General features: G+C 39.1%; 1 pseudogene; it reads right to left on the bottom strand.

Annotated features, from left to right (window-relative positions):
• Positions 1-2,349: 2,349 nt before the first annotated feature.
• On the bottom strand, positions 2,350-4,145 carry LOC138395984 (bifunctional purine biosynthesis protein ATIC pseudogene; annotated as a pseudogene).
• Between the last annotated feature and the right edge of the window lie 2,657 nt (positions 4,146-6,802).

Genomic DNA, 6,802 nt, shown 5'->3' with positions numbered 1-6,802 from the left:
GACCAAATGCCATATTACTTATAAAAATGAGTTATAATCCATAAATACATTGACAGCATATAATGATAATAACATTTTAGAAAGACTCACACTGATTACTTTAATGCATTTGGCAAAAGTACTTTGAGGGTATATCTGCTGACTCCCCAGAAGAATGAAACCACATTGTCTTTCTGTGATTTGTGACCTAGGAGACTTGGGGACATTACACAAGACAAAGAATAAATTCTCTCTTCTACCTGATTAGGCCCGTAGGGTAAAAATATAAAGGAACTTCCCCTAAATTATATCTGATAGGTACTGGGCAGAAAAATTAGTTTTATTTTAGATTTATATTCTATAATAACAGTATTACAACTGAAGTCTCAAAAGTTTTGAACATGAAATGTTTATGTTTTTCAAATGCTTAATGATCCTTCCTGCACAAGATGGAAAGGATATCGACTTGGAGAAAAATAACAAAATGTCCAAAAAGAAATGTGTGGAATATCTTTTGCAGGTGCACAACTCATGATGCTTCCTGTCATTCATCCAAATATTTCTTCACAGAAAGATACTGAAGAAAAATAAATGACAGCAGGACTCACAGTCACATCTTCCTCACATCACCCTGACTCAGGAGGGACTTGAGCCTTTGCTATTTAAAGTTACAAACTAAGAGAATAGTATAGGAGGTTTTCAAAAGGTAAAACTGACTCTCTTTTCTTTTGCAGGACTTCTTGAACAGGCTCACAACTCAGAGAGATAGTCTTATAGTTCCAAAGTCGTATCATTTTTTTATTCAAATAATTTTAGTATTATCAGTGGTCTATTATCAATATCCTCATTTCCTGTAGATCATATTTTTCTGACGATGTCCTGGGTACATTAGCTAAACTCTTCTCTTGAGCATTTTCTCTTGCTCTGAAAAAACCAGTCTGACCATTTAGAGTTGATCATTCCAAAGCCCCCCACTGTCTGGTTAGGAGGGTGGGGTGTGAACATGGAAAGCCTGTCAGGGTAAGCCTGGTCACTGGAGCAAAAGTCTCCTCAGTGCTTTTTTATGTACCTTCCCTCCGTCTTTTCAGGATCTTCCTCCCACTTCTCCCAAACCCAGTAGGCATATTTCTCTGGCTGTCTACTCCCCGCTGCCCCTTTCCCACCCTCAGCTCTGGAATTGCATTCTCCTCCAGTGGAATGTTACCCAAACTGTCTTCCATATCTGTGAGCTATCCCACTTTTTAGACTGAAAAGTCAATAATTTCCCTAGCTTTTTGCAATTGGGCAAGGAAAACGTGACATGAAACCTCCATAATGTGTGGGGGGAAAAATGTAACTTTGAATTTCGGGCAGTTTGACTGAAAGGTAAGGGACGTAGTCATTTGAATCCTTAAAATGACTCTGGAAGTCAGGAAGGCCCCATAGAACAAGAAATTGGAGGTGGGCAGTGCACGTTGGTTGTTGGATTGTGAATGTTCTAGCCTGTGTGCCACCCAGGCCAATTGTAAAAGGAACTCTTCCTGGTGTAGAAAAGTTAAAAAAAATGAGGAAGGAAAAAAATTAGGTTTCATTCCAAATTTCTAGTCCTAACTCACATATGATGAGAACAGTGGTGGCTGATACAGACCTCCTACACAGAGGTCAAACCTCCAGGAGGCTGGCTACATGGGCAGTTCCAAAGTACCCCCGGACCAGCAGTGTCAGTCTCTCCTGGGGACTTGGGAGAGATGCATGTTCTTGGGCCTCATCCTGGATATCCCTAATCAGAACCTCTGGGGATGGGGCCCAGCAATCTGTGTTTTAACATGACTTCCAGCTTAGGCAGATGCATATTCAAGTTGAGAACTGCTGGTGAGAGGTAAAGCTTTGCACTTAGCATAGGAAGATATGAATCACAGCTACACTACCATACATTGCCCAAATTATTCCAGGAAGATTTTAAAGTGGCTCTCTTTCAACTCCCTGTGTGACCTTAAGCACTTCACGTAAACAATCTGAATCTATTTAGCTGTAAAGTAGAAATTATGACATTGAATTCAAAGTTGTGAGGAAATGAGAAATAGTATACCTGAAAAGTATAGGAAATATGAGGTAGTATGTGTGAAAAAATATTTGAAATTTTAAAGCAATATGAAAATATCAGATAAATAATTACCTTTCTTGGCTCTGTTTCCTTCCTTCCCTTCCTCTCTTCCCTCCTTTCCCCTTCCTTTCTCTATCCCATCATTCCAACCTTTTTCCCTCCCTTTCTTCCTTATTCAATGTAACTTGTGTTATCTATCGTTCCTGGATTTTTTTATGGATCCAATTATTAAGATTTAATGTCTTATTTTTTGAAAAAAAGTTATTTTCAAAATTCCACACATGAATTCACCTGCACATATGCAGACCATAAAACAATGTGTGATAAAAATCAGTGGTGGAAGAGCGAAGATTCGCGTGAGTGGGAATTATTCCCAGTTCATCACTGGCCTCAGTCACAACTTTGTCATCAGCAGATCCGGAGCGAAATGTACGCCACAGCACTCCTGTAAGCTCTATCTACGTTATCATTGAAAGGAAAGGGGCGTCAGAGCTGATAGAAACTTCGCTTAGTTTGCCAACCCATTCCTTCTTCTCTGCCTCAGTTTATAATTCAGGGACCTCCTCAAACGGTGCCTTCCACTTTATCAAATCTTCATCCTCGCCCATGGTTCCAGTCACATATTGGCCGATAGCATTGGAGATCTCTGCTCTCTTCACTCCTGTTTGAAACTTCATTGAAAGCACTTGTGGATGGTGTTTAAGCCACCAATAGTTTGCCTTATTCCCTGCTAGGCGTGTGCAGTGTATCCCAGACTGTTGTCCTGCTCCAATGCCAATAACCTGCCCGTTCCTGGAGTAGCACTCGGAGTTCGATTGAGTGTACTTGACAGCAATGGTGGTCGCGATGAGGCCCGCGAGGGCAAACTGCAGAAAATCTTTATTCTTGGTAACAACATTGCTAAATAACGACCTGTTGATGACACCATTATTTCTCTTCTGGCTTAAACAAAGACCAAAGAGTGTTTGAATTTCATTTTCATCTGGTTTATAAAACTGGTCCATCTGAAGAACACAGTAGTTTCCATTTTTCTTTTTAGAAAGTATTTTCAAGGCTTTTTCATATCCTGGGGCACTAATACCAGCAGATACTTCTTTGAATATAATTTTCAGAGTCGGTACATCACAAACATCAGATAATGCAACAAAATCACCGAATGAAGACATCTTATCAGCCCCTCTTGCTCTTGCATATGCAGTTGATAAGAGAGTAAGGGTTTTATAGAGATCAGAGACCATGTAGACCTTGACCTCATCTTCGCTGAGCAACACCTGCGGGGCTGACAGGTTTGAAAGAGGCAGCAGCTGGAATGCCTAATGTCTCTTTGAGTTCCTTCACCAGCTGCCAGGCATTCAAAGCATCATACAAGTTTATAAATCTAGGGGCTCCAGTTAGAACTGTGATGGGAAGCTTGGGCTTCACTGTGTACAGCTGAGCCAGAGTTTGATGAGGGTTCATTTCATACCTCAAGGACATCTTAGATCTCCCTTTACTGTACTGTTTCCTGAAGTAATCTGGAATTGCTTCATCATATTGTGCCATATGAGTGAATAACTTCAAGGCTAACTGGTGTCTAGTCTCCAAGAAGGTACCTTTACTCTCCGAGCTCAGCATCTCTGTGGACACTGCTGCATAGTCCTGTGGTTCACATACCACTGTCACTTGAGCATGGTTTTTGGCTGCGGCTCTCACTAAAGTTACTCCACCAATATCAATTTGCTCAACGGCTTCCTCAACAGTTACATCTGGAGAAGCCACTGTCTTCACAAAGGACACAAATTATGAGCACAACTCTTATAAGATTAAAATCAAGTCTGGCCATGGCAGCATTATCTTCTGGAATATTAGGATCCAGGATTCCTGCATGGACTGCAGAATGCAAAGATTTCAAACATCCCCCCAACATTTCAGGAAATCTCCTCAGCTCAGAGACATCTCTGATGGCTAACCCAGCACCCCTGAGAGCTTTTGCAATCCCTCTGGAAGCGATTAGATTCAAACCAAGAGAAGTCAGTTTTCTTGCAAATTCCACAAGGCCTGTTTTGTCAGAGACACTAAATAGGGTGAGCTGGTCAGGAAGCATGGCTGCAGGAGCGGGGTCCAGGGACAAGCGGCTGGCAGCAGTGGTGGCACCACATGTGGAGCGAGGTGGCCAGTTCCTAGGTTTTAAATTAACCCTCAATGCTTTAATATTGAATTAATTTATACTCTATTCCATTAAACATTGATTTGTGAAAAAAGTCAAACGCTTTATTCAGTTCTTGAAAATAATTTTATTCGTAACTGCCCTTACCCCCCCAAAAAATATGAGCCTGAGTATAAATGAATCAGAAATATTTGGATTAAATTTCCCTATTATCTTTTACACAAGACATGGTTTTTAAATTGTGGGAAAAATTTCTTGGCAAAATAAATTTCAGATCTGGGAAACAGTATTGTGTGTTCTAATCCCAAACACTACTGAGTTTTTATCCTCATCGATGTGAAATATTTAGTGCCTTATCAATTTCAGGATAGAGATGATATGAGTAAATATCCATAAACTGTTTTCTTTTGTCTATGAAATAGGCAATGTCTGTTTGAGGCCTTAAAATTTCACTGTTATGTATAACCTAAAAGGAATAAACAAAACACCAATAACAAAGGAAACTGAGAAATAATTTTACTTATTTATATCTAAACACTACAATTTGACATGAAGGGTCTTATAGACTTTCTTTTCTTTCAGAAAGATATTGTAATATAGTGGAAAGAATATATGGTTTGGAATTTAATAGGCCTGTATTTGAATGTTGGCCAGGCCATTTACTAGCTTTTGGATAAATTATTTTACATTGAGGATCACCAGTTTTCTCATAATAAGAATATTACTCTATAAATCTGTAGAAAAGTTAAATCAAAAAAATTTGACAAAATTCACTCCTCCTGAGTAAACAAAATAGTCATAGGTTCAGATATAATCCCAATACCTCTCAGACCAGGGTAATCACACACATGAAATACTATTCCTGTGAAGTATGATTATGTATAGATTAGTTTTGATTCCTAGATAACATTTAAAATGCTAATAGAAAAATGAAAATACTGATGAGAAAATTGGGATTTGGGGTCTACAAAATTCTCAGAGATTTATTGCTCTGAATAAACAAGTTATTTGGCAGAGTACAGATACTACTCACATTCATTTCACACATGAAACAAAATGGCCTGTTGAAATATTGTTTTCCCAATTAGCTTACACTGTAAATTATTGCACATATAGGAAGAAAATGTTCAGCTTTAAATATATATAAAGCAATAAAATCAGTTCTAAGTAATGTCACCAAATTATATTGACATTGAATGCTCCATTAAACTGAGTTAAGGAGCCGGATGCAGTCATATGAAAGAGATTTTCATTTTTAATTGTTAAAAGTAGTTCTTACCATGGCAAAGCAATCTTGCTCATGGTTTAATTGGCTCAAGTCTTGCTTGAGAAATGAAAGTATAAGACGTTGCTAATCCTATTCCTTATCCCCAGCCTACCATTAATGTCTTACTTCCTACCTCCTCTTCCTGGGTTTCTTGACCTCTCAACTTTTCTCCCACTATCTCCACCACTTGAAATCCTCTGTATCCTTGAAGGACTCCTCCAAGAAACTCTTTTGTCCCCTGACCCCTTTATTTATTTTTTTTTTTATTTTTTTTTATTTTTTTATTTATTTTTTTTTTTTGTGAGACAGAGTCTCACTCTGTTGCCCAGGCTAGAGTGAGTGCCGTGGCGTCAGCCTAGCTCACAGCAACCTCAAACTCCTGAGCTCAAGCAATCCTCCTGTCTCAGCCTCCCGAGTAGCTGGGACTACAGGCATGCACCACCATGCCCGGCTAATTTTTTCTATATATATTTTTAGCTGTCCATATAATTTCTTTCTATTTTTAGTAGAGATGGGGTCTCGCTCTTGCTCAGGCTGGTCTCGAACTCCTGAGCTCAAACGATCCGCCCACCTCGGCCTCCCAGAGTGCTAGGATTACAGGCGTGAGCCACCGCGCCCGGCCAATAAAGCCCTGACCCCTTTAAATTGGTGCAGAATCTGTGTGGTCTTTGAATCCCTATGAACTTCATAAATTATGCTTTACTATATATTTTTTTTTTAAACTACTGGGCCTGCTGCCCTGTGAGCCCTCTGGGTATGTCTTGGTATCACCTACAGTGTCTAGAACAGAGCCTAGCACACTACCTGCCACATGTAAGTGTGCAGAGTTAAATTGTTCTCACAGAGTTGAGAGATTGCGTGGGCAGCATGGCCTAGGTTGAGATAATTTCTAGAGCTGAAGCCAGGTTCAGCTCACATGTTTGACTGAGTAAGTCATTTTGGCTGTAAAGATAAAGTCACACATACAAACAATTTGCTTCATCTCAGATCTGTTTCATTTGTCCCATGTATGCTTGTGCAAAACCTATGTATTCGTCTCATATTTTCTTCTTTTTTTAAAGTTAGGGCCAAATATACACTGGCCTGGGAAATAATATCTTTCAGGGGATTTTTTTTTTTTTTTTTTCCTGGAATGAGCACACTGACACTGTTATATTGCAAAAAAGGCAATTGATAAGATACAAACCATGAAACATAGCATTTTAAAAATGCTGAACTAGAACAATACCACTTTTTAAATGTGTGCCCTTATTGTTATTTTAGGGGTTTTGTTTTTGGGTTCCTATACTTGTAAGACAATCCTAGAATGCAATGTTCAATTAATATA

Source organism: Eulemur rufifrons, chromosome 15 (assembly GCF_041146395.1).
Source record: "Eulemur rufifrons isolate Redbay chromosome 15, OSU_ERuf_1, whole genome shotgun sequence".
Lineage (NCBI taxonomy): Eukaryota > Metazoa > Chordata > Mammalia > Primates > Lemuridae > Eulemur > Eulemur rufifrons.
Note: the sequence above shows the minus strand (reverse complement) of the source record. Positions and strands in the feature narration are given on the sequence as shown.